At 42.7% G+C, this 11,673-nt stretch overlaps 1 protein-coding gene across 2 annotated transcripts in view; it reads right to left on the bottom strand.

Moving 5' to 3' along the window:
* The window catches only part of LOC138947782 (uncharacterized), a 58,999-nt gene that overhangs the window by 23,773 nt on the left and 23,553 nt on the right, over positions 1-11,673 (bottom strand). Inside the window, exon 1 of one of the 2 annotated variants that reach the window (XM_070319348.1) lies at positions 2,027-2,321. The exons of the other annotated variant lie outside the window; for it this stretch is intronic. The gene's annotated coding sequence lies outside the window, so the exon portion shown is untranslated. Of the gene's footprint in view, positions 1-2,026; positions 2,322-11,673 lie in introns of those variants that run through there. 2 annotated transcript variants of the gene reach the window in all.

Here is an 11,673-nt window from a genome sequence, read left to right as displayed (position 1 = left end):
CGCACACACACACACACACACACACACACACACACAAATACACACACACCACACACATACGAGTACAGACTCATGCACGCGTGTGCACACACACACACACACACACACACACACACACACACAAACAGTAACACTAACACATGTCATGTGCACAAAATGAACACAAACACACACTGCGCGAGAGAGAAAGACTACAGGGAGGCATGACGTCATGATGCATTAATTGACGTCAAAGACTTTCGACCGTGACGTATTCTTCTTACGCGAGCTTTATCCATAGACTTGGAAACTACGGAATTTCTACCCGCCCAAAGCGGCCTTGGGTGGCGTTTGCTGAAAAAATGGGGGCGACTATTGCACCCACCGTATTTTTGTTAGTTTGGTCCCAATTTTTGGTGAACTTCCATCTCCAACTGTAGCACGTAGCCGGGCACAAAGAATCCTTCTTTATCATGTATTATTCGGTATGCACATTTCTCAAGTCGATTACAGTATAGCGTTCACGGGATACCTCCAGCTTCGCTGGGATAATAATGATTATTATCGTTTGTCTCGTATTTTATATGTTAACGAATTACTGCCTTCCATAAAAAAAAGTGTTACATTTACTTGAATTTACATGTTGCATGTCTTAAACTTGATTCTCTCTTCCTATGCGCTTTCGTCCTAGTCTCTCCTTGTGGTTGTTAGTACTTTCTTCCCCCTCCCCCTCCCTTTTCTTTTTATCTTCTGTAGATTCCTTTGTTCCTAGTTAGCTCCCCATCCCCATTCTTTCAATTTGTTCCTCTGGTTTATTGTTGTTATGTCAACCATTACGAAAATGTGTGTAATTTAGTATTGTTCTGGTCACGTGATATAAGCATTTGCTTGAGTGCGTGTCCTAGCTGTGTGTTTCGAACTGTTCATGCGAAGAAATTCTGAATAAAATGTTGTTTAAACCAAATTGATACATTCAGTCAATCTGTCCACCCCACAGACTGAAACTGAACGCACCGGTTTTTTTTCTTCACCAAGACAATGCTCAACAGTCTTGTCGATAACATACCCCGCGGCCGCGGTGACACGTTCAAGGGCAGAAAGTGACAAGCCAGTATAGTGCAGATTCACGTTAAAAAAAAAGAACTTAAAGGCACAGTGCGCCTCCCGTAAACCATCACAGATACTGTCAGGCTTTTACACACAGTACACATACCCTTCCATTTGAACGCTCACCAAACGGGAACATCTTAGGTGCCCTACGTAAAGAGCGAGCAATTTTCAAAGAATTAATTTTGCGGATTGTCTCAGAGACAACCGGACCGTGGTGCGTTTTGGCGCTAGACCTAACTTTTAAAATCTAAATAATAAATTGACAGCTTGTTACATAAACATAAAATCATAAAAGAATTCTCACCAAATAAAGAAAGAAAGAAATTCTTTTTTCATCAAGACAAGATCAGTACAATTCGAAGTTTTGAAAGTTTGAAAAAAGAAACGCCCGGAAGCAGGGTCACGCAAGGTCATGGTTCCCGTAGCAGACGACGGTTTATGCCTATCGCCAGTTCCTCTGAACAGTCAAAAGCCATCGCGAGAGTTCTTATGAACCACAGCCGTTTGTTTCGTGCATAGTCAGAGGTACATAATAACGTGCTATTGCAGATAAGCTCACAGCGAGTCGCATTCAAATTACTAACTGACGACTGCATTGTGAAAAAGGGAAACTGGATCACACGGGTTCACGATGGCTCAGGGGTAAGATAAACCACGCAAAAATAAATTCTTTGAAAATTGCTCGCTCTTTACGGAGGGCACCCAGGATGTTCTCAAGCGGTGAGTTTTTAAATAAAAGGGTGTTTGTACTGTGTGTAAAAGCCTGACAGTATCCGTGATGGTTTACGGGAGGCTTACTGTGCCTTTAACCAGAATATGGCAAAGAAGAGAAAAGATCTCATGTAAACGCGCGTTGTGCAGTTCTGTTCATTTAAACTGGATGACAAATGGGACAACATCAAAACATCCAAATCACACAGCCGAGAAAATAGCTCACCTTCTTCAAACTGAGAAATAAACCCAGCAAAACTCAGCAATAAAATCCGAACATTGTCACTAAATCCATCACAACAATGTTTATCGCGACATAGACCGTGAGACCTCAGAAATGTATGTCCACATGCATATTTCTGGCGTTTCTAACATGGTTGAAGTAAAGTCCTTCGAGGCTTCTGCCTTGCGCCACTTCTTCCTTCCGTGCTTCACATCGTTGAAGTAAATTTAAATGTTTACAAAACTTGTACATTTCTTATGTCTTTCGTCGATTCTTCGAGTTCCTTATGTGCTTCTTCTTCTTCGGCGTTCGACGGTTGTGTCCCTCATAAGGCCAAAATAAAAATAGGTCTGTTTACGGTAACCCGACCGACCCTATTTTTTTCGCGCGACCCTAGACTTTTTTTTGGAATTTGGGGAAAAAAAAAATAAAAAATTTGCAAAATAACGTAAAAATATGCTTTTTTGGAGAAAAAAAAAAATCCCAACCTACCGACCCTATTTTTTTGGCCTATGTTACCGTAAACAGACCTTTTTTTTTTTTTGGCCTAATCATAATAAGAGGCCTGCTGATCGTATGAACTGGCAGGTTCGGCGCAGGTCTTCCACAGTTCCCCAAAGTTTTGTGTCGGGGGTTGTCCTCTCTGGCCAGGTCGCGCAGGGCTTCAAATCGTTGGAGGAAAGTCTTGTCATTCTCAGGTCTTGTTTACATTTTCCTTGTGTGTTTTACGTGCTCCTTCAATATAGGTTTCACGTCGTTGGGGAAAAATCTCACATGTCCCGAGTCTTGTTGTACGCCGTTTCGACATTATGAATTTCACACGGTCCAAGTAAAGTCTTACATATCCCGAGTCTTGTTGTACGCCGTTTCGACATTATGCATTTCACACGGTCCAAGTAAAGTCTTACATGTCCCGAGTCTAGTTGTACGCCGTTTCGACATTATGCATTTCACACGGTCCAAGTAAAGTCTTACATGTCCCGAGTCCTGTTGTACGCCGTTTCGACATTATGCATTTCACACGGTCCAAGTAAAGTCTTACATGCCTTGTGCCACCACTACTAATTGGTTTCTTGGTTGAAGTTAAATCTTACATTTCCCAGTTTGTTTGTTTGTTCATGGGCTGAAACTCCCACGGCTTTTACGTGTATGACCGTTTTTACCCCGCCATTTAGGCAGCCATACGCCGCTTTCGGAGGAAGCATGCTGGGTATTTTCGTGTTTCTATAACCCACCGAACTCTGACATGGATTACAGGATCTTTTTCGTGCTCACTTGGTCTTGCGCTTGCGTGTACACACGGGGGTGTTCGGACACCGAGGAGAGTCTGCACACAAAGTTGACTCTGAGAAATAAATCTCTCGTCGAACGTGGGGACGAACTCACGCTGACAGCGGCCAACTGGATACAAACCCAGCGCGCTACCGACTGAGCTACATCCCCGCCCTGTGTCTCACACAACTTTTGGTTTGAATGTCTCACGTAGTTGAAATACAATCTTACATATTAACTGTCTCGTGTATTTCTCATTGTTGAAGTAAAGTCTTACATGTCTTTTTGCCGTGCATCACTTCTTTGTTATGTTTTTCACATGGATGGAGTAAAGTCTCATAATTATGTATTATGCTGAAGTAAAATCGGACAGGTCTTGCGTCTTACACCGTTTCTTCTTCATGAATTTCACATGGATGGAGTAAAGTCTCATATGTATTATTCTGAAGTAAAATCGTACAGGTCTTTGTGTCTTACAACGTATCTTCGTCATAAATTTCACATGGATGAAGTATAGTCGGATATGTATAATGTTGAAGTATAATCTTACATGTCTTGGGTCTTATATTGGGGTGTGCACGTTAAAGATCCCACGATTGACAAAAGGGTCTTTCCTGGCAAAATTGTATAGGCATAGATAAAAATGTCCACCAAAATACCCGTGTGACTTGGAATAATAGGCCGTGAAAAGTAGGATATGCGCCGAAATGGCTGCGATCTGCTGGCCGATGTGAATGCGTGATGTATTGTGTAAAAAAAAATTCCATCTCACACGGCATAAATAAATCCCTGCGCCTTGAATATGTGCGCGATAAAAATTGCATAAAAAAAATAAATAAAAAATAAATATAAATCCCTGCGCTTAGAACTGTATCCACGGAATACGCGCGATATAAGCTTCATATTGATTGATTATATCGCTTCATCGGCGTGAGTTTCACATGGTTGAAGTAACCAGTCTTACATGTCTTTTCAAGCCATGCACCATTTCTTCGTAATTATGTGTTTCACCATGGTTGAAGTAAAGTCTTATGTCTTACACCACTTCTTTTTTTTTTTTTTTTTTTTTTGGGGGGGGGGGGGGGGGAGTTATTCCATGAAAAATGCATGGATGTATAATTTCTATTCGATTTTGTTTTCGCTGTGTACAAAAGGAAACAAACAAACTGACAATAACCGATTTTATCTTACGGAATAATCATGCTGTTCTGGCAACAATAACAACAACACTTAACAGAGTTATTCCATAAAATCGCATGGATGTATTATATATTTTCTATTCGAAAAAAAACCCACCCGAATGTTATGCTTAAAGTATTCCCATACACGTTTTAGGATTGGACATGAAACGGTTACCGAACGTGCTTTTCCTCAGGCCCGTACAGCCCGTCTTACACCACTTCTACCTTTCGCGCGGCGCACGACTGACACCTGTATGCGCACATAGTCTTTTTTACACCCCCGGTATAGGGGTGTGTATAGGTTTCGGTCGATGTGTTTGTTTGTGTGTTTGTGTGTTTGTGTGTTTGTGTTCGCATGTAGATCTCAAGAATGAACGGACCGATCGTCACCAAACTTGGTGAACAGGTTCTATACATTCCTGAGACGGTCCTTACAAAAATTGGGACCAGTCAAACACACGGTTAGGGAGTTATTGGTGGATTAAGATTCTACAAGGACTTATAGAGGGACATATTAATGGTCAAAGGGAAATAACCTTCTCAGTTGGTGGCAGTGAGAATGGTTATTTCCCTTTGACCAACGGGGGTGTTTTTCCTATCTCGGAGGAATTTCTTGTTAAGCCTGGCACCACTTCTTCTTTATGGGTTTCACATGGTCTTATGTCTTACATCTTACACCACTTCTACCTTTCGCGCGGCGCACAACCGACGCCTGTGAGCGCAATGGGCTTAAAGCTGTGGTCTAGTTATGACTTTCTGGGGCTACGAGGTTGAAAAATAGGGATAAAATCATGTACAGAATTCTGTACTGCAAACGCTACCCGAAACTCCACCTATACGGCGTGTATGACCTTGAGAGCTTCAGTCAACGCTTGAATTTTGCAGTGGTAACATCCGGTTTGCTCTCTCAGAGCTGAGCATAATTTTGTCGAGAATGATCGAGCAGAAAAAATAAACGACTTGGCAGGGATTCGAACTCAAGGCCTCGGGGCCTCGAAATGTCGGGGCCGATGTCTTAACCGCTAGGCCACTTCACCAGTGTTGTCAAAGATTTAAAAAAATTGATAATTGTATATCTTTCTATGCTTGAATTCCCATTCATGCGTTGCAAAAACGTAAAAATTGCCATTAAAATTTGCCTTTATTTGCAAACATGTTTCACGGAATCGCAGTACATGATTACACCGTCATGCTACACGACATTCGCGCCATGCAAATAGCTGCGATATCTCTATTTACAACATGCAAGAAAAATGACATGAACAGTAATTGAATCTCTCCAAAACTCTGTGCAGTTGAAAACAGACATCTAAGAAATAGTTATACATGTATTCACTTCTGAACAATGGGCGGACAGAGATATAAATCATGCTGCTTCAAGAATAACATAACATGAATTCATATCAATGTTTTTCCTTCTTTTTCTCGATTGGCGCAGTAGCCTAGTGGTTAGGACAATGCGACACGAAGTCTCGAGGTCGAGAGTTCGAATCTTCGCCGGGGCGTTTATTTTTTCCCCTTGATCTCTCTTGAAGATAAAATATGATCAGTCTTGAGAGAGCAAACCGGATGTTATCCCTGCAAAATTCAAGCGTTGACTGAAGCTCTCAAGGTCATACACGCGTATAGGTGGGGTTTCGGGTAGCGTTTGCTGTACAGAATTCTGTACATGATTGTATCCCTATTTTTCAACCTCGTAGCCCCGGAAAGTCATAAATAGACCACAGCTTTAAGTTCAAAGCCATATGATATGCACCACTTCTTCGACGGTTACTGATGTGTTTCACATGGTTGAAGAACAGTCTTATGTCGGCTTACATCTTACACCACGTCTATCTTTTGCGCCATGCACCACTGTCTTCTTCTTTATGTGTTTCACATGGTTGAAGAAAAGCCTTACGTCTTGCATCTTACACCACTTCTACCTTTCGCGCTCACGACTGACACCTGTTTGCGCACAGCAGTTCACAGGCACGCGGTGCACGAAATGTTTTTTCTGGCCAACTGACGCTTGGCAATGGGCTGTTACCTGGCGGAGTAACGACAAGCGATAACACAGCAACATACTTCGCGGGACCTTTGTTCTCCTCTCATATCTCTATTTAGTTCCACAGTCGCAGACGCAGTGGAAGGAATTTTGGAGCGGTGGGGGGGGGGGGGGGTGATGGTTTTATCTTGGATCGTCTGTATAGCGTTGTTTTGCATGTTACTAAGCAACAGTTGTCCATATTTTCCTCACGTGCTCCCGTCACATAGTATATACAGACTCGATCCCCAATGTACACTGAACAAATGAACCGCTGTTGACACAAACTGAGCCATCAGCACAAACCTAACTGACAAAGATGAAATCCAAATCTGTGAACACCCGTCAGCATTATGTTTTCCCTTCACCATAACGTACCTGCGTTGTTGGGAACGCCTTCGGTGTTTGACTGTGTTTCCGTTTTCTCTGCTTGTTACCTATCGATTTTCCATCTTGTGCTTTAAAGCCGGTCGTCTGTATCGTCGCAGTTTCAGACCGGTCCTTCGTTTTTTGTATTTACCGGGTAGGGTTAAAACGGTAGAGTGTATACTACTGACGCAGGACAATAGTTCTGGGTGACCAAGAGCGGCTGGAGAAACGAATCTATCAATGGTGGATGGGGCGAGGTGTTAAAATGATTGCGAGGATCTTTCTTTCTTTATTTGGTGTTTTACGTCGTTTTCAACCATTCAAGGTTATATCGCGACGGAGGGAAGGGGGGAGATGGGATAGAGCCACTTGTCAATTGTTTCTTGTTCACAAAAGCACTAATCAAAAATTTGCTCCAGGGGCTTGCAACGTAGTACAATGTATTACCTTACTGGGAGAATGCAAGTTTCCAGTACAAAGGATTTAACATTTCTTACATACTGCTTGACTAAAATCTGTACAAAAATTGACTATATTCTATACAAGAAACACTTAACAAGGGTAAAGGGAGAAACAGAATCCGTTAGTCGCCTCTTACGACATGCTGGGGAGCATCGGGTAAATTCTTCCCCCTAACCCGCGGGGGAGTTAAAATGATTGCAAGGATGTCAAAGGTGCGATTTCATTGTTAGTGGTGATGATGTGGATGAGGATGGGGAAGGGAGAGGATGGGGAAGGTTACGACGACAACGACGACGATGACGACAACAATAACAATTAGGAGGAGGAGGACGAGGAGGACGACGACGACGATGATGATGATGATGATGATGATGATGATGATGATGATGATGATGATGATGATGATGATGATGATGATGATGATGACCACGATGACCCCATTAATAACGCACACCAATATTAATATTACAAGGTGAAGGCGGCTTAAGGGCTACATTTATTCTTTTTTTCGATCATAAGTGGTGGGCTTAGAGGTATGAAGGAATCGGTTGGAAATCGTAAGGAAATTAATTTTCAGGATGCTCTTTCATAGTGACTGCTTTGCTCGAGGAGTGTTGACGTCAAACATATACGACGTGTTCGCCTTGGAAAGTACGTAGTCCCCTACCAAATATATTTCCACTTACATGCCAGTTGTGAATCTGTGTAACCTGAATTTTGAAAACGAGCTTTGAAACCTGAGAAAGAAAGGCACGTGAGCGTTCTGAATGCCTTGGAGATGTGCAACAAGAGTAAATGAGAGTTACGCGGGACCAAATTCTTGGCACCTGAGAAAAAAACAAGCATTGAAATTGTGACAGGGGAGGCTACCGCTCCTTTCACAGCAGACTCTGCACCCGAGTTGTTGGCCTTTAAGTCAACAGCGGTGGATTGTGGAGTTCTGTTTGTGATGGGGTCTGGTGGTTTCCGATTGTCTGTATGTTCATATCATGGAAACCTTCGGGTTTGCATAACAGTTTTTATAGGGCTTTTATAGGGCTAAGAAATTAGCCCTAACATTTTCAATCCTGTTTGATTGCACTTCGCCTCCCGAGGTGATCGTAGTGTTACGGCACTCGGTTACAAAATTAACAAGCGACTTCCATACTCTGTATCGTGCTTGGCAACGTTAAATATTACGGTTGCTAGTGCCTAATGCCCCTTCTTTTTTTCACGCAAGCGCAAGACTAAGTGCGCACGGAAAAGATCTTGTAGTCCATGTTAGAGTTCGGTGGGTTAAAGAAACACGAAATTACCAAGCACGCATCTCCCTGAAATCGGCGTATGGCTGCCCAAATGGTGTGGTAAATGAGACGGTCACACACATACAAACTCACTCGTGCAAAAAACACACCAAAAAAAACACACGAGTGTACGTGGGAGTTTCAGCCCATGAACGCAGGAAAAGAAATCAACATGCTTTTCACGTGTAAGCCCAAACAACAGGACTCCACAGAGAAAAGCGCCTTAACTTCAGATGACGCACATGGTGCCAGGCACGGGTCTTTGTGACCCATTATATCAAGAAGAACTAGAGGATTGGTGACAGTTTAAAGACGGCTGACCATCTGCCCAGGCTTGACGTGGGATAAGGCTATCCCTTCTCGCAGAGCACTGGACTTGTGATTGGAAGGTCGCAGGTTCGAATTCGGGCCGGGACGGACACGGGTCAACGAATTTATGTGCAGACCCAGAGAAAGACGCCATATCCCACCCCCGTGTCACCACAATGGCACGTAAAAGACCTCGGTCATTCTGCCATAAGTGCAGATGGCTGATACCACCTAAACACGCATACACTTGTGTATCTCGTCAAAAGCCGCGAGGGCGTAAAAACTCAAATTATCATATAACCCATATCATGTCCTTAAGAGGCGAAATATTTAACCTGTAGAACTGTAAGCATTCTCTCTTTCCGTTTTTCGACACACTACCAGATATATCCGAACCACCCCCCGTGTATACTACATTGGGTGTGCACGTTAAAGATCCCACGATTGACAAAAGGGTCTTTCCTGGCAAAATTGCTTAGGCACAATTAATAATTGTCTACCATACCCGTGTGACTTGGAATAAGGCCGTGAAAGGTAAATATGCGCCGACATGGCTGCAATCTACTGGCCGTATAAAATTTCATCTCACACGGCATCACTGCACAGCGCCTAGAACTGTACCCACGGAATATGCGCGATATAAGCGTCATTGATTGATTGATATATCACCAGCGCGGGTGCTTTTTGTGCAGTGGGAATTTTTCATGAATGAATTTCCCAGATTGATACCAGCAGATTTCAAGAAATGAATGCATTAATTGGGCGGGGATGTAGCTCAGTCGGTAGCGCGCTGGATTTGTATCCAGTTGGCCGCTGTCAGCGTGAGTTCGTCCCCACGTTCGGCGAGAGATTTATTTCTCAGAGTCAACTTTGTGTGCAGACTCTCCTCGGTGTCCGAACACCCCCCGTGTGTACACGCAAGCACAAGACCAAGTGCGCACGAAAAAGATCCTGTAATCCATGTCAGAGTTCGGTGGGTTATAGAAACACGAAAATACCCAGCATGCTTCCTCCGAAAACGGCGTATGACTGCCTAAATGGCGGGGTACAAAACGGTCATACACGTAAAATTCCACTCGTGCAAAAAACACGAGTGTACGTGGGATTTGCAGCCCACGAACGCAGAAGAAGAAGAAGAAGAAGAAGAAGAAGGATGCATTAATTAATAAATTGCAAATCTGCAGAGAGAGTGGTTAGGATGTTGATGTATGATACGTGTCCAAATGGAGGGCTGGACATACACACAATGTTCCCATGTAGAAGCCTGGGCAGTTGTGAGATAGTGAGTCATTTTCCCTAGCATATGTGACCCTCCACCACAGAATGAGTCGGATGTCACCTCGCAGGCCGTTCTGCGCTGGGCCTTACATACGTCCGGGGGGGGGGGGGGGGGGTGTAAGGTATCAGTGTGAGGATCACCTTAGTCACAGGCTTATAACTCAACCAGTTTTCGCTCTTTTCCAAAACGGTTTTCACCACTGGATAGAGCTTGAAAATCTCTTTTAAGAAAATGTAAAAAATATAAAAATCCAGAAAAGGTGAGATGCGACTCATTCCGTGGTGGAGGGTCACATATAACCACGCCATGTCCCAAATAGACGCTAGTTCTTGGGACAGAAATATTAAGTTAGCATAGAGTAATTTTGTTCTCACGGGAAAGGAGTGTGCCTTTAGTTGTCCCAGTACGAACGCGACGAGGGCGATACAATCCAAATCGTTACCACCAAGACTTGACTCTGAACTCTTCACAAGACAGACAAGGAACTTAGTCGATAAATATCGACAGGGGGCGGACAAATGGTTTACATGTGAAATGTGTGTATATGGGTGTGGTTCTGAAACAAACAAACCATGTGAACCCCCCCCCCCCCCCCCCCCATCCCACCGCTCGCGGGCTGAACGAATGACGTCACATGTCGCTTCGGTCTTTTCCAGAAGAACACCGCGTGTACATAATACACAATTCGATCGCGTAGCACTGCCAATGCACATTTTCGCAACGAAAACCGTGCTACTGTTTCTTGTGTGTTAAATCTGAAAGCAATATAAGTGAACGAACAATTGAAAACTGATATCACGTTACTAAACTCCCAAAAGTAATACATTACTTCTGACTGCGGTACACAATACATTTTCAAAGCAATTTTTTATTATTTTTAAGACATAAAAAATACAACGGAAGAAAAATGCAAGCAATAACAATTTTTTTTAAAGTACAGACTAAATACTGAAGCTCTCTGTTTCTCTTTAGTATGTTGGATTCAGGTGTACTTACTCACAGTTGCAGACAGATACAGATTCAAACACGTGTCGAGCGTAAAACAAAAAGTGAAACTAGAGAATAACATGAACCTGAAAACTTTTAAAATATTTGTACCCAGCACCAAGAGAGATTATTGTAAAAAAAAATGTAATACAAAGTGTGTGTGTTCTACATAAGACAGGAGAATTTACATAGCAACAGAAAACATAATAATAATAATAATAATAATAATAATAAGAAGAAGAACATTTATATAGCGCTAAATCAAAACTTTCGTTAAAAAGGCTTGCTCTAAGCGCTTGACATCTAAACTAAAACGTCATTCACACTCTTTACAATGATGTACAAGAACTTCATGTCACACTCTTTCATTCAATATAGCACCATTCACACAGTTGTTATGCTTGTAAATCACTGAGCACCAACAGTTAAAAATCACTATCGCTCACCTCATGCAGACTGAAATGCAAACCTGCACACATACA

This window comes from Littorina saxatilis, linkage group LG14, assembly GCF_037325665.1.
Source record: "Littorina saxatilis isolate snail1 linkage group LG14, US_GU_Lsax_2.0, whole genome shotgun sequence".
Lineage (NCBI taxonomy): Eukaryota > Metazoa > Mollusca > Gastropoda > Littorinimorpha > Littorinidae > Littorina > Littorina saxatilis.
The sequence above is the reverse complement of the archived record's forward strand: the minus strand, read 5'-3'. Positions and strand labels throughout refer to the sequence as shown.